This window comes from Nothobranchius furzeri, chromosome 1 (assembly GCF_043380555.1).
Source record: "Nothobranchius furzeri strain GRZ-AD chromosome 1, NfurGRZ-RIMD1, whole genome shotgun sequence".
NCBI classification, from domain to species: domain Eukaryota; kingdom Metazoa; phylum Chordata; class Actinopteri; order Cyprinodontiformes; family Nothobranchiidae; genus Nothobranchius; species Nothobranchius furzeri.
Genome location: NC_091741.1, coordinates 67569801 through 67590565, shown reverse-complemented (window position 1 = coordinate 67590565; position 20765 = coordinate 67569801).

Sequence of the window (20765 nt, the reverse complement as noted above, 5' to 3'; positions counted from 1 at the left end):
TGCAGTGATGCGGGCATTGTACCGATTGATCATGGTGAAGAGAGAGCTGAGCCAGAAGGAAAAGCTCTAGATTTACCGGTCAATCTACGTTCCTACCCTCTCCTGGTCAAATGCTTTGGGTAGTGAGTGAAAGAACGAGATTGTGGATACAAGCGGCCAAAATGAGTTTTTTCCACAGGGTGTCTGGGCTCTCCCTTAGAGATGGGGTGAGAAGCACGGCCATCCAAGAGGGGCTCGAACACCCTGGAGGAACTATGTTTCTCGGCTGCCCAGGGAATGGCTTAAGCCTAGTTTGTGCTTCTGCGTTGATATGGTTAACTTAATTCAAGATGGCCACCACAGCTAATCAACATTGAAGACATAAATGGTTAAATATCAGTCACATTTACAGTACAGACGTTACAATGTCATGTTAGAAGTTGATAGGTGTGAAACACTAAAACAACATTTTTAATGATTATTTCTGATTATAATCTGTCACTCTGAGTTTTTCATGCAGGCTAAACTAAAACATTCTCCTACACCTATCCCCTACATTAGCCTCTGATAGAAAATAGACAGTGAAAATCTGGGATTTGAAAATTCTAAGAGATCTATGTCACACAGTCACTTAACTTTCATGAACTGATCCATGTTGGATTGTGATGGGGAAGGCTGTTGTTGGTTTAGTGACATGGAAACGGCAGCAAACGTCTCGACTAACAGAAGCTAACTATTAGCATTAGCAACTCCACCACACAGCAGAAATTCTTGAAGCTTGTGCTATTTGTGCAGTCTGGAATGAGCTGTGGTGTTCAATGTGAATTCCTTAACCCTCTCAGGCTCAAAATAAGTTTTGATATAAGGGCGAACAACTAACCCCCAAATTCCACTACCTCCGCTCCGCTCCGACACGAAAGCCGGAGCAAAATCGGTCCCGTTGTAGTCAATCAGACCAATTCCACTACTGCGGCCGTGCTCCGGCAGTGCGGCGCCGTGTGCCGCCCTCTGTTCCGGCGTCAGGCAAAAATAGAATAGATCCTATTTTCGCCGGACGCCGGAGCACCTCCGCAGTAAATGGACAGAAATCACAACCGCCCAACAGGAAAAGGAGCAAGCACAAGTTCCGTTTTTCACAATAAATTGATAAACAAAAGGCGTTTTTTGTTTCATATGCACAGGTTTAAAAACTTTTGACAACTATCAATGGCGGCTGAAGTTTAAATGCACAAAAGTAAGCCATAAATACTATCAAAGTAGTCACACTTTGTTGATCCAAACACTGCTGATCTCTCAACACAAATGATGGGCAGATTAAACAGTTCATGCCGATGCTTCTCCCACACAATGGGTGTTTGGATCTAACAGCCGCGTTTATTGCTCGAACTGTATCGCAAGATCTCGAAAATCCCGCGAATGCTTGTTTGCCCATCTCAGATCTCCACACCTGAGCAGAGCTGTTGTAGAGCGGGTACCAAGAAAAAATGAGTTCGGATGCGAGTGGCTGCGGAAGGCGGGGCCGGACCGGAGCGGAGCGGAGGTAGTGGAATTTGGGGCTAAGTCCTTCAGGAGTACTTCTGAGTTAAAAAAATGCTCATGAAATACATATGTGGAACAACAAGGTAGGTAGGCTAGACGAGTGGACAGTAGAAGACCTCGTCCCATCGTGGCTAAATTTGAACATTTTAAGCAGAAGGATCTTGTTAAAAGTCACGGAAGAGAGCTCAAAGGAAAGATTTCAGCGTGAATGATCAGTTCCCGAAGGAAATTCTGGATCGCTGCAGATTCCTCTTTCCGCTGCGTAAAAAGTTTATCCAGGATGGGAAGAGAGCTGTCATCTCGGTGGATAAGCTTTATGTGGACAATAAGCTTTACAAGGAGCGAGGAGTGACTGACTGGCTGTATTAGCCCAACATCAGGTCAGACATTTACTATTCTTACCAGGATTCACTGGGTTTGAGCACGTCCAGATTAAACAGCTGCTAAATCCGTTTTCTAGATGATAAGATCACCTGTTCTCACCACTTCACACCCCTATCACCTTTTCTTTTTAGTTATTTCTTCTTTTTTAACCTGTATCTGTACTTTCCCTTCATCTCTACCTGCTTCTGCACCTTTACACCTGTACGGCACAACCACACAACTTTCCAACACTGCGTCAGACTCGACACACACACACACACACACGCAGATATACACACATACACACACACATGCGTGCGCACACACACACACACACACACACACACACAGATATATTAAATTCACAGCACAATATCATAATTGATGCGTCAAATAATACAACCACAAACACTGTTGGATCTTTATTATTATTATTATTATTATTTGCTTTTCTGTTATTTATTAACATACTATTTTATACATTTATATACTTTTTCCATCTTATTCACATGAAGGCGTCATATTTTAGCTACTCACACACACATCTATGGGTGCACTAAGGTTTGTCTCATGGAACGTACATGGGGCTGGCTCTAGAGAGAAGAGATTAAAAATTTTTGATCAGTTAAAAAGAGTGCAAGCAGACGTAATATTGTTACAAGAGACTCATAGATCTGCCACATCCGCAGATGAACTTAAGACACCTGAGTTTCCCAGCAAGTTCTCTGCCTCCATGCTTTCGTTCTTTTTTAAACACAGAAACAGTTTTGTTTACCTGTTTGTAGCTACAGTTCTCTGCCTGCTATAACTCTAGGCAAAGAGGTGTAGCTATTTTAATACACAAAAACATCAATTTCACAGTATTGGACACAGTCTGTGATCCAGAGGGTAGATTTATAATGTTAAAAATATCTGTACAGAACCAAAGCTTATGTATCGTCAGCATATACTGTCCAAATATTAATGACCCTCCATTCTCTCATAATTTTTTCTCTGTACTCTCCGAACACTTGGACTGTCCACTTGTACTTGGAGGTGATTTTAATTTTTGGATGAATTCCTTAACAGACAGGCTCAGTACAGCTGGGACTCAGCGCAATTGGCAATCCACTAACATAGTTAAACAGTACATGAGTGATTATGGGCTTTGTGATGCATGGCGATCTCTTCATCCTAACAGTAGAGAGTATACTTTTTTCTCACACGTCCATCACTCTCACTCACGTTTGGATTATTTTCTAGTCAGCAGCTCATTGTTGGCTGACATTTCAGACACTGAGATACACCCCATAATTGTCAGCGACCATGCTCCGGTTTCTTTAACTCTGGTAAATAAGAAGACAATCCCACCAAGCAAAAACTGGAGGTTTAATACATCACTGCTTAAAGACGAAGGTTTTATTGATTTTTTTAAAAAGGAGTGGGCTTTATATTTAGAACATAATGACCTGCCTGGAACATCAGCACCTATTCTTTGGGAGGCAGGAAAGGCAGTGATGAGAGGTAAAATAATCTCTTTCTCGTCACATAGGAAAAAAAAAACAGAAAACAAACGTATTCAGGAGTTAGAGGAAATCATCAAGTCTTTAGAGGCATCCACAGAAGAAGAGTCAATGAGCAAATTACGTGAAGCTAAATTAGAACTTCATGGAATTATTGACAAAAAGACACAATTTTTAGCACAAAGACTACGAGTAGAAAACTTCGAACATAGTAATAAATCAGGTAAATTCTTAGCTAGCCAATTAAAAATAAATAAAGAGAAAACTACCATATCTGCTGTTAAAGACTCAACCGGGAATATAGTTAATGACCCTGAAAGAATAAACAACACCTTCAGAGACTTTTACCAAACTTTGTACTCACCACAGATAAACCCATAAGATAATGAGATCAATGAGTTCCTTGACAGGATAACACTTCCTAAATTATCAGACAGCCAAGTTATGGGCCATTCCCATCTGTAGCGGGTCGGCCCGGGCCGGGTAGCATAGGTTGTTTACATATCTGGGTGGCCTGGTATTTTTCCGGGCCAACCAAGGCTCATTCTCAGCCCTCTTCTCGAGGGGGTCAGCTTCAGGCCGACCAGGGCCAACACACCCACTGCTGACAGCAAATTCACACCTTCCATTAGAGCAAGCCTCTGATTGGTGGGTAGAATCAGCCCACATGGGCTTAAGACAAGGATGTGTGGAATCAACCGGGCCAGGTTGGGGCCGACTGGGGCTACCCGGCCCGGGCCGACCCGGTACAGATGGGAATGGCCCAATACAGTCCTGGACTCGCCACTAATATCAGCGGAGCTCCAGGAAGCCCTTAAATCCATGACGAATAGGAAAGCTCCAGGTCCAGACGGGTTCCCAGTAGAATTCTACAAAGAATTCTGGATCATTCTGGCTCCAACATTTTTCAGAATGGTGAGGGAAATCGAAGAGCGTGGCAGATTACAGCCAAACATGTATTCAGCCAATCTTAGTCTCTTGTTAAAACCAGGCAAAGACCCAGCATTTCCAACCAGCTAACCAATTTCTCTTATTAATGTTGATCTCAAAATAATTTGTAAATCCCTGGCCAAAAGATTAGAGAAGGTAACCCCCTTCATAATACACCCTGACCAAACTGGTTTCATTAAGGGTAGACAGTCATCCACAAACTCACGTAGATTATTTAATTTGATAGATTTCTCTTGCAGTAGAAACATAGAAACTAGTATATTATTCTAGATGCAGAAAAAGCTTTTGATAGAGTTAACTGGAAGTTCTTATTTGCAACTTTACATAAATTTGGTTTTGGGAACTTCTTCATAAACTGGCTACAAACATTATACAGTTCACCAACAGCACGTGTCAGGACGAACAACCAAATATCAGCTAGCTTCTGTCTTCAGAGGGGGACCAGGCAGGGATGCCCACTCTCCCCCTCACTGTTTGCTATCTTTATCGAACCACTAGCAGCAGCAATTAGGCAAACAACAGATATTAAAGGGATAAAGTGTAAGAAAATAGAACATAAGATCAGTCTTTATGCAGATGATGTTTTACTCTTTCTCCAGAATTCTCAATCCTCTCTCTCCCAAGCAATATAACTGATAAACTCTTTTTCAAGAGTTTCAGATTACTCTATAAACTGGTTAAAATCCACAGTTCTACCAATTAATTTCTCATTTGTCAATTTGCTTAATACACAATTGGAGTCAGGGAATATCACATACCTGGGAATTAATATCTCTCCCAAGTTAGCAGATCTAACCAAACTAAACTACATCCCACTTTTAAGGAAAGTGGAAGGTGATCTTGCAAGATGGAAATCCTTACCAATATCACTCATGGGGAGAGTTGCTACAATTAAAATGATGGTCTTATCCAGAATAAATTACTTGTTCTCGATGATCCCAAAAAAACCACCAGCTGACTGGTTTAAATCTCTGGACTCCTCAATTACTAAATTCCTTGGGCAGGATAAACCTCCACGATTTAGCTTAAAAACACTTCAGAAGACCAAAGACAGAGGAGGACTGGATTTACCCAACTTTTATTATTATTTCTTAGCCAATAGGCTGCAATATATACCAAGATGGTTGCAAGATAACCCACTAGATAAGTCCTGGTTAGATATAGAACAGACACTTTGCAATACGATAGAGCTTTCAGACTTACCATTTATTAGCTCAAGCATAAGAAAACATGAAAACTTCAAAAGTATGAGTATCAGCACCTCTCTGACAGCATGGTGGGAGTATCTTAAAATGACAGAGTCTTCACTAGTACCATGCAGACACACACCTATCTGGAATAATCCTGATATTTTGCAAAACAACAAAATGATGAACCTTCCGGACTGGAAAAATAAAGGAATCCTATACCTGGAACACATATATGAAGGATTGGACTTCATCCCATTTAATCAAATAATCTCCGAATTTGGAATAGATAAGAATAGCTTTTTAGAATATCACCAAATTAAATCTGTAGTCAAACAAAAATTTAAGCTCAATAAAATAGAATTACAAACACCACCAAGGGTAATAGACTTTTATCATCTCAAACCCCCCAAACTACTGTCTAAAGTATATAAGACACTGTCCAAAATAGATGATAAAATTGCAATCCCTATTGAAAAATGGGAGGTGGATCTATCAGACAGCTTTGACCAGGACTTCTGGTCCAAAACTTGTTTAAAAACTTTTAAAATGATCAGACACCCCAATTTACAATTAATTCAGTATAAAATTCTACACAGAGAGCACTATACAGGTCATCGGATGTTCAAGATGGGGTTTGTGTCGTCTGACACCTGTATACACTGCACAAACAACATTCCTGACAATTACATTCATGCACTGTGGTCCTGCCCACCTGTCCAGGAATTTTGGGGTAGAGTATGTGAGGATCTGTCAAAATGTCATATCCCAACTTCCCCCTCTCTTTGTTTCCGGGGAAACCTGGACGATGTCCCGATTGAAACATCTTTGGGTCACGTGGTTCTGACTGCCATATGCATCGCTAAGAAAACTATCCTCTTGAATTGCAAAAATAGAGAAACTCTCTGCATTAACCAGTATAGAAATCTTTTGTTAGATCATATTGCACTTGATATAGCCTCTGCTTCCACTTCAGATGAATCTCTCCGGGCTCCTTTGATCGGTTCCATCACATAGCGAGGGTGGGGGGGCCGTTGATGTTGTCCTGCGGGATGGTGTGGGTGGGGGGGTGTGGGGTCTGAGTTTGGAGTATCCGGATGTTCCCTGGGGGGTGGGTTCACTGGGGGTGTCTGGGACTGGGGGGCCGTTGCCCCCCTCTGGAGGTGCTTGGGTTGCCTCGGGGGGTGGACTACTGGCGGTTGTGAGTGGGGCCCCTTGGGGATTTTGGCGGCGGCCATGGGTCACAGCCTGGCGGCTGCAATGCCCCTGGGCAGGTCTGGGTGGGGGCCTGGGGGCTCGGGGGTTTGGGGGTGGCCGGCCCCATGTGGGGATCTGGGCGGGGCCTTGGGGGTCGGGTCCTGACATGTATGCTGCCGGGAAGAAGGCAGGAACAAGCAACAGTGCCTGGCCCGGTTTCGGGGGCCTCAGGTAGACCTTGGCTCCTCTGCCGTTCCATCACAGGGAAGGGGGAGGTCCAGGAGGGGGAGGACCCAACCTTACCTGGATGTCCCATGTCTTATATATTCTGGAAGTTGTGCAAATGCAGGGATGGGCATAGATATTCTGCTAGGGTGGGGCTGGGTTGGTGCCCTCGGGCTTCGTGAGGCTCTGTAATGCTGCTGCTTTGGGCCCTGGCAGGATGGGCTGGGGTCTCCATGCCCTGGGTGGCAGTTTGACAACAGAGGTGCCTATTGGGGCCAGTAGGGGAGCTGGCTCCCTGGAGGGCTAAGCCCAACCAGTCATTCCTCCCCATCCCGCATGTTTCTCTCCTCCTGCTCCCTCACATCATCACACAAACATACACATAGGACCTTGGGGGGTGGGCAAGTCAGGGAGTGTGGGTATGGACCCCACTTCCGCATTCCTGTGGCAACCTGCCCCCCAATTTTAGTTGCACCTTATACGCTTCCACTGACGACATTCCACACAAACACACACTTAGGGCCTTGGGAGTGAGCACATTCAACGGCATTTGGCAGGGGGATATTTCAGCCTCCTCCCGGGTGCCGTGCCCACTTCCAATTTTAAACCGCACTTAGACACTGATGGCTGAAGGTGTGATTGGGGTGGTGCGGTGGCATCAGCTGGCATAGGCCTGATGATGCCCGCACTGCCCACTCACCACAGCCATGGAATACACCTCATGATCACACAACACTATATTGGAGCAGGCGGAGGGAGACTAGGGGTCTTTGCCACCTCTGGTGTTGCTAGGCTTCCTGGGGCTGGAGGATAGGAGGGAGATCTGGCCGTCTGGTTGGGGTCTGGGGTGGTGGGTTGCTGTGCTCAGCGTTGGGCAGGGGAGCCTGCTCATCAGCACCCCAGCAGAAAGGGTCAAACTCTGGTTACCGATGATGGTTGTATCCAGTGTGCAGCAGCACCGAGACCAGAGTGAATAGGGTGTGTATGGGGAGCATGAGTGGGTGTCTGGCATGCATTTTTGTAAGTCTTGGGTTGTATGTGCATGTGTGAGCATGAGGGAGGGAGTGTGTGACTGTGTTTGTGTATGACTGTATATGTCAGGTGGGGCCTTTGACTCCTCCCCTCTCCTGGAACTTCTCTTGATGATGTAGATCTTTGTCCCCCCTCTCCCTGCCACACCTGGTGTGAGGGGTTGTGCCATGGTCTGCCTGAGTGTTCGTGGCAACCGGGTCTGCGGGTTTAAGATTTTGGCATCTACATGATAGATCCCGGTGGCTGCCTGGTGGGGTCTGGGTCCCTGGGCTCTGCTGGGTCCCCGGCGGGGGTGGTCGCCCCTGGGTCCCGGGTCGCTGGGTCCCGGGCTCGGCCGGCTAGGGGGTGGGAGGCTGCGGGCGGGCCTGTGGGCTTGCCGCTGATATCTCCCGGGACTCTGCCGGCTGCTGGTTGTGGCCCCCCGGGGCGATCCTCTGCGCCTCTCGAGGGGGGCGGGGGCCTTTCTGGTTGCAGTCTCCTTGGGGTTCCTGTGTTCTGGGGCAGCGCCTGGATCTCTGAGACTTGGAGCTCCCCCCGTCTCCTGCGCATCTTTGGGGGGCGGATCTGTGGTCCCTCACACTCTCTGTTGGATGCTCCTATAGAGAAACCTTAAATAAACAAGCGCGTGTACACACACAGGTGCTCACATGGTGCTCTCATAAGTATGGGCTTGGGCACATTAAACACAGGTCTTAAGACTATGGTGGGCACTTAATGCACTATGATTTATTATCGTGATTCTTCAGTTAAGCAATGTTGATTATATATTTTTTCATCAAGTTGACGCAGTGATAGCTAGATCTTGTTGTATTGTTGTTGTGTCCCTTTTCTTTTTCCTTTTGCTTTTTTTTTGTCTTTTTCTGCAGGTCTAGAAGCAGACTCTTGTTCATTGTTTATTTTTGTGGAACCCCCACCCCCCCACCCCCCTCTCCCCACCTTTTCTTTTCTTTTCCTTTCTCTTTCACCTCTGTCTCCGTGTCTGGTCGGAATTACAAAGCATTCAACAACAGTAACAATAAAGTTTTAAGTATCAGGCGTGACATTAAAAGCAAACGCTTTGATGCTCCACCTGAGAGTAAATCTGTAAGGCTTGTCACCAGCATTCAGACATCAATTCTGCTTGCTTCACAGCCAGACAGGACACGGTATTAAAAAAAAAAAAAAAAAAAAAGGTAGGTTTTAACGTTGCAAATCTGCGACGCCTGCCTCCAGAGGGTTAAAAGTATAATGAGAAAGTTAGGGTTCGGTTTCATAATTTATTTCTTCATTTGATTGTTACATTAGGTCTGTACCATCCTATTCACCTTCTGTTTTTCACCCGTTTGCTATTTGTGCTGTATTATCTGTTAAATAGTTGTAGAAAGTCTTTTTAAAACATGAAATGAGGAAAGGGTTTTCTGTTGTGTTCTTTGTCAATAGTTAAAAATATAATTATTGTTTTTCTTGAGTTTAGAAACCCAGAACCTTTCCTCTAAAATAAACAAAACTGTACCAATTGGACCTTAAGTAAAATGCGTTAATAAATGTTTTGGCAGAAAGTAGGTTTGCCCAACGGTCAGCTGGTTATGTTATCAGCCAGCGCCAGAGGTCAGGTTCTGAGACAGTAATGAGGTCCGTTTTCACTCTGACCTCCTGACTGACGGAGGATCTCAGCCGAGTATGGGGTCCAGTTTCTCCTGCAGCCGGTGCTGATGTCATCCTGTAATGCTTCATTACCCGAGCATCCACTCTGACCCCGGATGCCACTTACCGCTCCGAGCCATGGAGGCCAGACAGACACACACATGACACTCAGACACCAAACACGGTCTATCTCAGACAATAAGTCCATTTTTCAGCTCAGCAGTTTGTGTTTACATCAGCAGCTCTCAGCAAACAGCAGGAGAGTGTTGCCTGTTTCTGCATTGAAAACACCTCTGCTGTCTAAAAGTCCTGGCCAATTTCAAGCTAGCAAAAATCAGATTCAGTTCACAACAGACTAAATTGTTAGATTATTATTGTTAATGCTGATCTCAATTTGATTGTTCTTTGTAATGCAACACCAAACTTCATATATTCTCCAGATCTTCCTGACTTGTGCACAGTTTGTATGATGATGTGTTGTTCCAAAAAAAAAAAAAAATTCTTCATATGCAGTGAAGATGAAGAAACTTCCTATGTCCAGTGAAGAGCTCCAGCTCCTCTTGGTTGATCCAAAGACTTTCCAGGTCAACAAAAAATAAATAAATACATCTCTTCAGCAAACTTTGGATCGGCCGCATGGTGCCCTTTCAGTTCCTAAGAAATCACCAGAACAGTGGTCACCAACCTTTGTCAAGCTGAGAACTACTTCGCGATTCTTGAGCCAAATGAAGGGCTATCAGGTTGATACACCAAAGTTCTGTCATGCACACAACACTGACCTAGAATAGATTTGAGTTTTACTCTCCTTTTCGGGCTTCCTCTCAGCCTCCTGCCTGGTGGCTCCCACTTCAGCATCCTTCTTCCTATGAAATCATTGTCCTTCTTTTTGACATGTCCAAACCATCTCAGTCTGTCCTCTCTTTATCTCCAGAACATGAGCTGTCCCTCTGATGGACTCATTCTTGTTTCCTAGCCATCTTTGTCACTCCTTAAGAGAACATCAGCATCTTGAGCTCTGCAACCTCCGGTTGTGTCTGTCTTGTTCTCTATACCACACAACATGGCTGGTCTCACTATTCTTCTACTTCTTTCCTTTCATTCTTGCTGAAACCCTTTACTCTCACCTGACATTTTTCTCAACTCATTTCAGCCTGCTTCACATGCTTCCTCCCCTCTTTTCCCCCCTGTCTGTACCTTTGGACTGTAGACTCTACATTGTTAAAACCCTACCTTGTTTACTTCTACTCCTTGTAACATCCCAATTCCTCTTGTTTCCCTCTCATTTACACACATATTCTGCCATGCTTTGACTACTCTTGATTCATGTCTTCTCTATTACATATCTTCACCTCTCTAGCTCTTCCTCTACCTGCACCCTGCTCTCACTGCAGGTCACTATGCCATCTGCAAACATCATCCATGGGGACTCTTGCCTGACATCATCTGTCAGCCTGCCCATGTGCATGTGTGATGGACTGCCCTGTTGACTGGCATCCATAGCAGTGAGTAGGTCAGGTTGTTTGTTGTCCAAAACAATGATCCCTAGTTTATCGCAGGAGTTACTTTATGAAAATAAATAAAAGGCAAAATCCTCAAAGCAGCTTCATTTTTTACAATTATTATAAAACTCCCATTTACCCACTTTATACACTTTTATCAGACAGGCATTCACATTTTCATACTTTTCATGATGCAGAACACAATTAACTGTAAAAAAAATACATTAAAATTTCACTAAAGGTATACGATCCTGCATTTCACTACTCTTCTGCTCCTTCTCGCTGCTACCACGGTGGATTTTAAAATCAGGACCCTGGATGTGTGCTCACCAAGTAAAGACTTTTCACATGGTCACATTTAATGCTTTTTCCTCCCAACCGTGGACGTTTTCTCATTTTAGACATTATTGTTCAACTGTTACCGGCATATATGGTTACCACTAGCTTGGTCTAACAGCGACCGGCTTCAGACTCTGTTTTTTTTCTTGTCAAGTCCCATTTTCTATACCCGTTCATCCACGAAGGGTCACAGGGGGCTCACCAGCAGTCTTTGGGCAAACTGGCAAGGTACCCCCTGGACAGATTGCCAGTCCGTCACAGGGCAACACAGAGACACATAGAGCAAACAACTGTGCATGCACTCACACCTATGGACAATTTAGAAAGACCAATCAACCTGACAATCTCGTATTTGGACCGTATGAGGAAGCTGAAGTACCCGGTGAGAGCCCACACATGCACAGGGAGAACGTGCAAACTCCTTGCAGAAAGAGTCAGGCCAGGACTTGCCACTTTTTACATTAATAATTTTATCATGAGTGTTTTATTAGTTCTTATATTTGCTTATCTCTTAATTATTTTTTTTTCTATCTTACCTTCTGCACCAAAATACCGCAGCAATTTCCTAATGTTGTGACTTGGCACACATATGGCAATAAAAACTTCTGATTCTGATTCTGAACACAGGACCTTGTTGCTGTAAGGCAACAGCGCCAAACCCTGTCACTGTGCAGCCCCTTGTCTAGTGCTGCCAGTCCTAATTGCTGATTGTTTTTTTTTTGTTTTTTTGTTTTTGTTTTTTTGTTTTTTTCACTTGCCTACCTTTTCCATTTTCTGACTGGATTTTTGTTTATGTCAATTGTTGTTGCCTTTTATTTATCGACAAAAAAAAACTGTGAAACAGAGGCAGCGAAAAGTGAACCGTGTTATAGTGTAAAGCGCTTTGAAGTCCTTGCTCTGAGAGGCGCTATACAAGTGCGGGTCATTTATCATTTGTCATTTATAGCGAGGGACTACTGCAGCATTTTTAAGACAGCTATATTCTGCCCCACAACTGAGCTCTGTCTTTGGGTCGTGGGTGTGGTCAGACTATTATAGGGTGGCTTGCCAGGCTATGAAACTGCAGGACAGAAGGTAAAAGAACAACTTGTTTTAGTGCAAAAATCAGTTTGTAGAATATTTCATTTGAATCTATTTTTCTGTTTTCTAGGAGTGGGGATTAAACTTTATGTGAATAAGCAAACACTCTCCATCTGTTTGCTATCATGTTAAAATCTCACTGTTCTTCACCCTGTGTTTGAGACTTACATAAGAAATAAATATTCAACAGCTGGATTTCCTCCAAAAACAGCTATACACAATTTTCTGGCTTTTCCTGCTTGTTGTTTTTTTCAGTCTGTTTGGTTTCTTTTTGTTCTCCTTTGACCCTTCCCAAACTTACTTTCTGTATGCTAGTTATGTTCCAAGAAAGTCCCTTTCTTAAGGTTTCTTTAGGTCAGTTTGAAGATGCAGCAAGCTTTTTTCTCCCTCCATCTCAAACCCACAGTTTTACCCTTTGACATATCTGACAACTTCCAGTGTTTGATTTGAGTTTGCTGCTCGCTCGCTCTCATTAAAGCTTTAATGCAACAGCAAGTTTGTTGCTTTCCACCTAACGACCTCACATGGCCGCTAATTTGTCATCCGTCATTTAAAACAGCTTCTGGAGCAGCTCAGCCTTGGCCGTCAGTGAACCTGGGAGGCAGGTGGAGGATAAACAGAGGAATGTGATTCATTAGCTGCAGCCTTCATCCTGTAATTAGCCAAAGCATCACTGACTCTAAGTTTACAAACTCCACTCAGTAACATTAATATTCATATGCATCTCTGAAAAATCAATAGGGCAGAACACAACTTTATGTTATTAAAGTATTACAATATTAATGTGCGGACAAGAACACTTAAGACAAAGTGAACGCTCCACCTCCCTCCGACTCTTTGTCATCATTAGGCATGCGGGGAGATCAGATTTCATGACCTCTTCCATCTGATGGGAACTTTGCTTTGGGAGCAGATAAGCCCGGATGATCCGCAACAACGAAGAAATCTGTGAACAGGCTGGAGAGCCCAAAAAGCTCCCCCCAAATCTAATCTCTGCAATTTGCCACAGCTGATAAAATTTTAATGAGGAATAGGCATAATGGGAGCCACAAAGAGATTATAGTGAACTGGGAGTGAGATCCATCAGACAGATGAAGATAGAGTATTCTGAATCTGGATGCAGATTGGAGTTGCTCCTCGCTTCCCCTGAGATGGAAATGGGATGGACCCAAATGCTAAACTGAGGTTCCGATTTTGTTGTTTTCTTTTAAAACTTCATTTTCTTGGCTTTGAGCAGGTTGTACTGTTCCTGCTTTTAAAAACATTATCTCAAAGCTGTCTTTATTTTCAAAGGTCTTTACTCTTAATGTTGAAGATTAGATTGAGACAGAATCTGTGTGAGGCTCCCTGGTGAGGATTGCTTGGCTGTTTCTGGGAGATGGCACCAGGAACCAACTAAGAGAACCAAATTGTCATGAAAATAGAAAGGATATATTTAGCTGGAAACTTAATACTTCACTCTGTTGGAGAACTCGTAAAACGAAATAAGCTTGAGAATGCATATGAGTTAAAGCTCTTTGAAATTTTTTTGAACATGTTTTGTTCATGTGAAGCAGGCTGAAATGAGTTGAGAAAAATGTCAGGTGTGAGTAAAGGCTTATTTCTGGCTTTTGTTTCTTTGTGTAAAAAATATTTATGAAATAAAATGTCTGTGCTCCTGCATTCATCAGAGTTATAATTGCAATCTGTCAAAATGACCGTCAGCCTTCAGATTCCAGGAAAAAAGGTCAAATACTGAAAATCTGCATTTAATGTGACCCTTGTCAGGGACAGGAGTGTTGTAAGGCAATGTGCAGCAAAAAATGGCATAGTTGTTTTGATCTGTAACTCAGGCCAAAGGCTAGAGTCACACTGAAGGCTAAAGTGACCCAAACCTAAGTTTTATATTGTTTTTTTATTTGTGTTTCAGTCTGAAAAGCACTCATTGAGCAGTTCTTCATCAGATTCATATGTGACGTTCTTTAAAAAAAAAAGGTCAAATATGAACAACTAATCAACCAAGACTCCTTTGCTGAACTTGGAAACAGATGGACACACACTGACCTGTTTGGCATCATATTTACCTCTGTAATGAGATGCCATGCAGATGATGAAGAAGAAGAAAATATCTTTTCTATAACGCCTTCCAAGATAAAAATCATGAGGCGCTTCACAAAAACAAATGTAAAAATATAAAAAAGAATTTAGAAAATGGTTACAAATATATTTAAAATTAGCAAAAAAATAGATAATTGTGATTAAAAATGTATAGAAAGATAGAGAGTGAATAGGAAAGAGGGAAATCAGTGGATGCTGAGGAAGGTGGAATAGGTGGGGAGAGCAGAATAGAAAGTGTGGTGAAGAAGGTCATACAAAAGCCAGCTTGAACAAATGTTTTCAGCTGCTTTTTAAAGGAGTCAACTGATCTCAGGCTCAGGGGGAGAGAGGTCCAGAGTCTGGGGGCCACAGCAGCAGATGATCTGTCACCTTTGGTCTTTAGCCTGGTGCTGCACAACCAGTAGGCTTTGATCACTGAACCTCAGGGACCTGCTGGGGGTGTAGGGACTAAGAAGATCACCAATGTAAGATGGTGCTTGTCCATGTAAGGCCCTATAGACCAGAACCAGGATCTTGAAATGAACCCTGAAGTTGACTGGCAGCCAATGAAGCCGGAGGAGAAGCGGGGTGATGTGGGTGGATTTGGAGGAGTTGGTCAGAAGCTAATGTGGAAAACACAGAAAAATAAAATATCAGCAAAGAAAAATCTTAACTCAGCATCTCGACATGCATTGTCACCGTAGCCTTGGAGATGATTTACAATAGTAATTATAAACCGGATCAGTGGTTCAGCCTGAATCAGTCACAAAGTGACCTGTGAATTTTAATGGAGTTCTGTTCTTGGGTTTATTTTTAAAATTATGCATTTAGTTTCATACAAAGACTGTGTTCTAACTGAAAATAAGTAAATATATTGACCGATTATCTCAAGTAAACAATCCCTGGTATGTCTTTGTAAGCAAGACCCTTCTCAGCTTTCACATAGGAGTGCCATACTACAAATAATAATAAAGGATCAATAAGAAGTTCACAATGAAATAATCACAATAAAGTCCAATGTCTCAATAATGTTGGTTGAAGTTCATATTGAAACTGATTTCATTCTCAGCCAGCTGGGGGCTTGTCAGGTTTTCTCCTGTAATGGTCAAAGAGCTGCGTAGACTTTCTTTACTATCTGTGAGCTTGCAGGGTGTCAGGTTCGTTGGCAGATCTGAAGCGTGACTGAGAGTTCTGTTGCCCAGACGCGGAGAGACGGAGATAGCCGGCGTGGTTATCTCCTGTAGGTGTAGTCTGAGTGTTTTGAGGGCTGGTAAGCCTGGAGACTCGATACAAAGTCTGGTGAGAAACGATGACTGAGCAATGAATGAAACGCCGGCACTTCCTTAAGTAGTGCCGGCGTGATGACGTCAGTCGCCACGTTGGTGGCAGGAATGAATGGAATGCAGTCAGCTGGAGGAGTTCGTGACAGGACCCCCCCCTCGAGGGACGGCTCCCGAAGTCCCAGGACGGCGGGCCCAGAAGTCAGTCAGCAGGGTAGGGTCGACAAACGAGCTCGTGGGCTCCCAAGAGCGTTCCTCAGGCCCGTACCCCTCCCAATCCACGAGGTACTGCCAACCTCGTCCCCGGCGGCGAGCGTCCAGAATCCTGCGGACCGTGTAGGTGCGATCCGCCTCAACACCGCGGGGCGGAGGCACCCGGACCGGTGGAGGGTGGAGAGGAGAGGAGATCACCGGCTTAAGCTGGGAGACGTGAAAGACCGGGTGGATCCGGAGAGTAGCCGGGAGGCGCAGACGGCAGGTGACAGGATTGATGACCTTAAGGACGGGGAACGGACCCAGGAAGCGAGGAGTGAGCTTCCGGGAGCCAGCCGGCATCCTCAGGTTAGCGGAGGAGAGCCACACCTGGTCGCCAGACCGGAAGACGGGGCCAGGCCGGTGGCGGCGGCGATGCTGACGGGCATACTCCGTGTTGGCCCGGGTGATGGCCGCACGGGCCCGGATCCAGGCGAGCCGACAGCGGCGGACCAGCATCTGGGCAGCAGGGACCTCCACCTCCGGCACCTGATGATCAAACAGAGGTGGCTGATAACCGTAACAGGTCTCGAAGGGAGACAGACTCGTGGCTGAGGAGGTCTGGAGGTTGTGTGACAGCTCCGCCCACAGGAGAAAGCGGGGCCAGGTGGTCGGCTGGGACGAAGCGAAGCAGCGCAGGTAGCGTCCAAGCTGCTGGTTAGCTCTCTCTGTTTGTCCGTTTGTCTGCGGATGGTATCCAGAGGACAGACTGGTGGAAGCACCGACCAGGCGACAGAACGCTTTCCAGAAGCGTGAGACGAACTGGGGTCCTCGGTCGGAAACCACGTCCTGAGGGAAACCATGGAGCCGCACCACCTGTTCCAGGAGCAGTTCGGCCGTTCTCTTGGCCGTGGGGAGGCCGGCCAGGGCCACTAAGTGCACGGCCTTGGAGAAACGGTCCGTGATAGTCAATATAGTGTCCAGGTGGTCGACCGCCGGCAGTCCCGTGACAAAGTCCAGCCCGATGTGTGACCACGGCCGCTTGGGCACAGGGAGAGGCTGCAACTCTCCAGCGCCGGGTCGGTTGGAGGACTTGGATCGAGCACACACATCACATGCAGCTGTGAACTCGCGGACGTCCCTCCTCATGGACGGCCACCAGAGAGCCCGACGGAGGAACTGGAGGGTACGGGCTTGCCCTTGATGTCCCGCGAGCCGTGAACAGTGCCCCCACGTGAGCGCCTCTTGCCGGCAGGAGGCGGGAACGTAGAGGCGGTTCGGTGGGGTCTCCGGCGGCGCTGGATCGCCAGGAAGTGCCGCCTGTATGGACTGCTCCAACGGCCATTGGAGGGAGGCCAGGAAGCGTTGAGCCGGTAGAATGGTCCGAGGCTCCGGGGGGCCGGCATCTGGTGCGAAACGCCGAGAGAGAGCGTCCGCCTTGAGGTTCTTGGAGCCGGGCCGGTAGGCGATATGGAAGTGGTACGGCTCGAAAAAGAGGGCCCACCGAGCCTGACGAGGGTTGAGCTGGCGGGCAGTCTGTAGATGAATGAGATTATGGTGGTCGGTCCAGATCAGAAAGGGATCGGTGGTCCCCAGGAGCCACTGCCTCCATTCCTCCAGCGCCCACTTTATTGCCAGCAGCTCTCTGTCGCCGACCCCGTAGTTCTGCTGTGTGGGGGAAAACTTCCGGGAGAAGTAGGCACATGGGTGGAGCTTAGAGTCTGGACCCCGTTGCGAGAGAACGGCCCCCGCTCCCACATCCGAGGCGTCCACCTCCACGACGAAGGGCCGGGTCTGGTCCGGGTGGAGGAGGATGGGTTCCTTAGTGAAACGTCCGACCAGCTCATGGAAAGCACTGACAGCCTCTGGAGTAAGGCGAAACGGGCGAGGCTGATTGGTGGTTTTGGTGAGTGAGGTCAGAGGTGCTGCGAGGGAACTGAAGTTGCGTATAAACCTCCGGTAAAAGTTCGAGAAACCCAGGAAGCTTTGCAGCTGCTTCAGGGTCGTGGGTAGAGGCCACTGAGCTACGGCCTGAACCTTCTGGGGGTCCATCTTCAGGCCCTGGGAGGAGATGGTAAAACCCAGGAAGGAGGTGGACTCCTGGTGAAACGCACACTTCTCCAGTTTGCAGTAAAGTCCATGATCCAGGAGGCGGGACAGAACAGCTCGAACATGACGGATGTGCTCTTCGGCCGTGCGGGAGTAGATGAGGATGTCATCTAGATACACAAAGACCCAGCGACCCAACATGTCTCTCAGCACATCTGTAATGAACCGCTGGAAGACGGCGGGGCTGTTGCAGAGTCCAAAAGGCATCACCAAATATTCATAGTGGCCAGTGGGCGTGATAAAAGCGGTCTTCCACTCCTCACCTTCCTTAATACGGATGAGGTTATAGGCGCTGCGCAGATCCAGTTTAGTAAACACTGCGGCTTGTGTGATGGCGTCCAGAGCGGTGCCCATGAGAGGGAGAGGGTGGCGGTCCCGGATCGTTATTTTATTTAACCCTCGATAGTCTATGCAGGGCCGGAGATCCCCCTCCTTCTTTTTAACAAAGAAAAACCCCGCGGCCCCGGGGGACGTTGAGGGACGGATGAATCCCTTCTGCAGGGCATCAGTTATGTAATTGTCCATAGCCCGGGTTTCCGCCGGAGAGAGGGAGAACAGGCGACCCCGAGGGGGGGTGGTGCCGGGCTGGAGCCTGATCTCCAGGTCGTAGGGTCGGTGAGGAGGTAACCTGGTAGTGGGTTCTTTAGCGAAGACCTGAGCGAGGTCGTGGTATTGAGGAGGGATGAGCGTCAGGTCTACGTCTTTGGGAGGAGCTGCTGCTGCCCGAGGTGCAGGGGAGTCCCGGTGGTTATGACAACCCGTGCCCCAGGCCAGGACCTTACTGGTGGACCAGGAGATGTGAGGCTCATGGCGGCAGAACCAGGAATGACCTAGGATGAGAGGCGTAGCCGGAGCCTGGATGACCAGGAAGTGGAGGGTCTCCCGGTGTTGGTCAATAGTCATGTGGAGACCCTGAGTTCGGTGGGTGAGAGGGTACGGCATGATGGGCCGGCCGTCCACAGAGGTCACGGGAATGGGTCGGTCGAGGGCGGTGAGGGGTATCTTGAGCCGAGTAACCAGTCCGTGGTCGATAAAACACTCCGCAGCCCCAGTGTCTAAAAGTGCCTCCAGTCTGGTCGGGCCTTGGTCCAGGTGGAGGGAGACCGGGAGAGTGGTTCGGTGTGGAGCCGGAAAAGTGGAGACTCCGGGCGGGACAGCTCCTACTCCGACCCGGAGGGACCTTTTCCCGGTCGTTTTGGGCACGTGCCACGGTGGTGACCCAAATCCCCACAGTAAGCGCATCTTCCCTCCTGGTAGCGCCGTGCCCGTTCCTCAGGGGGAAGATGTTCGAGCTGCATCGGCTCCTCCGTCGGTTGGTGAGCCGGCCGGCGGGGTGACGTCCTGGTGTGTACGGGGGCTGACATGGTGCTCGGCCGGTTCAGGATGCAGCGGTCCAGTTGGAGAGCCAGATCCACTGCCAGGTCCAGGGAGGTTGGGACCTCGTGCCCGATCATGCCCTCCCGGATTCTCGGTGACAGTCCCTCCAGGTAAACGGCCTTTAGGGCGGCGTCATCCCACCTCAACCGAGCTGCTGTCGTCCGGAAGCGAGAGGTGTACTGAGCCGCCGTCTGGGAGCCCTGGCGAAGCTGAAGCAGCCGCGTCTCGTCCGAGACCTCGCTGCTGGGGTGCACAAAAGTCTTTTTCATCTCCTTTACAAAAGTCTCATAGTCATTGCAGGCAGGAGACTTTTGATTGTAAAGAGCCGCCGCCCATTCAGCGGCTCGACCTGTCAGCAGTGAGGTCAGCAGGGCGACACGAGAGCAGGATGTGGGGTAGCGTGCCGGCTGGCACTCGAAAGTCATGGCCAGGGTCGCCAACATGCCCTCCGGGGATCCCCTGGTTCCGTCCCACTTCTCTGGAAGGCTGAGGCGTGGTTCCATCCTGTCAGGAACAGCTGCGGTCTGACGTTGCAGAGCGGTGGTCAGCTGGAGTACTAGCTCGGTGAGTGACTCAATCCTTGTGGCTTGGCGATCAGCTATGGCACGGAGCTGGTTCATGTCTGCCGTCTGCTGATCCAAGATTGCGCGCTGTTGAGCCACTTCGGCACGCAAACGCGCGAACTCCGCTGGGTCAACTTGGGGCTCAGTCATCCTGTCAGGTTCGTTGGCAGATCTGAAGCGTGACTGAGAGTTCTGTTGCCCAGACGCGGAGAGACGGAGATAGCCGGCGTGGTTATCTCCTGTAGGTGTAGTCTGAGTGTTTTGAGGGCTGGTAAGCCTGGAGACTCGATACAAAGTCTGGTGAGAAACGATGACTGAGCAATGAATGAAACGCCGGCACTTCCTTAAGTAGTGCCGGCGTGATGACGTCAGTCGCCACGTTGGTGGCAGGAATGAATGGAATGCAGTCAGCTGGAGGAGTTCGTGACACAGGGCTGCTGAGTGTGAACCGGTTTAACGTCAGCATTTGTAATTCGACACTAGCAGGCAAAAGAGTGAACAAAGTGACCCTGAGTTTATTCCCTGTACCTTTTAAAAAGTCACAGCATCTTTTTGACTCAACAGGGACATTTTATTTGGAAAGTATTGAAATTTAGCACAGAAGATTTTTTTTTCAGTACCTGAAATCCTGCCTACGTGCCACAGTGGTCAA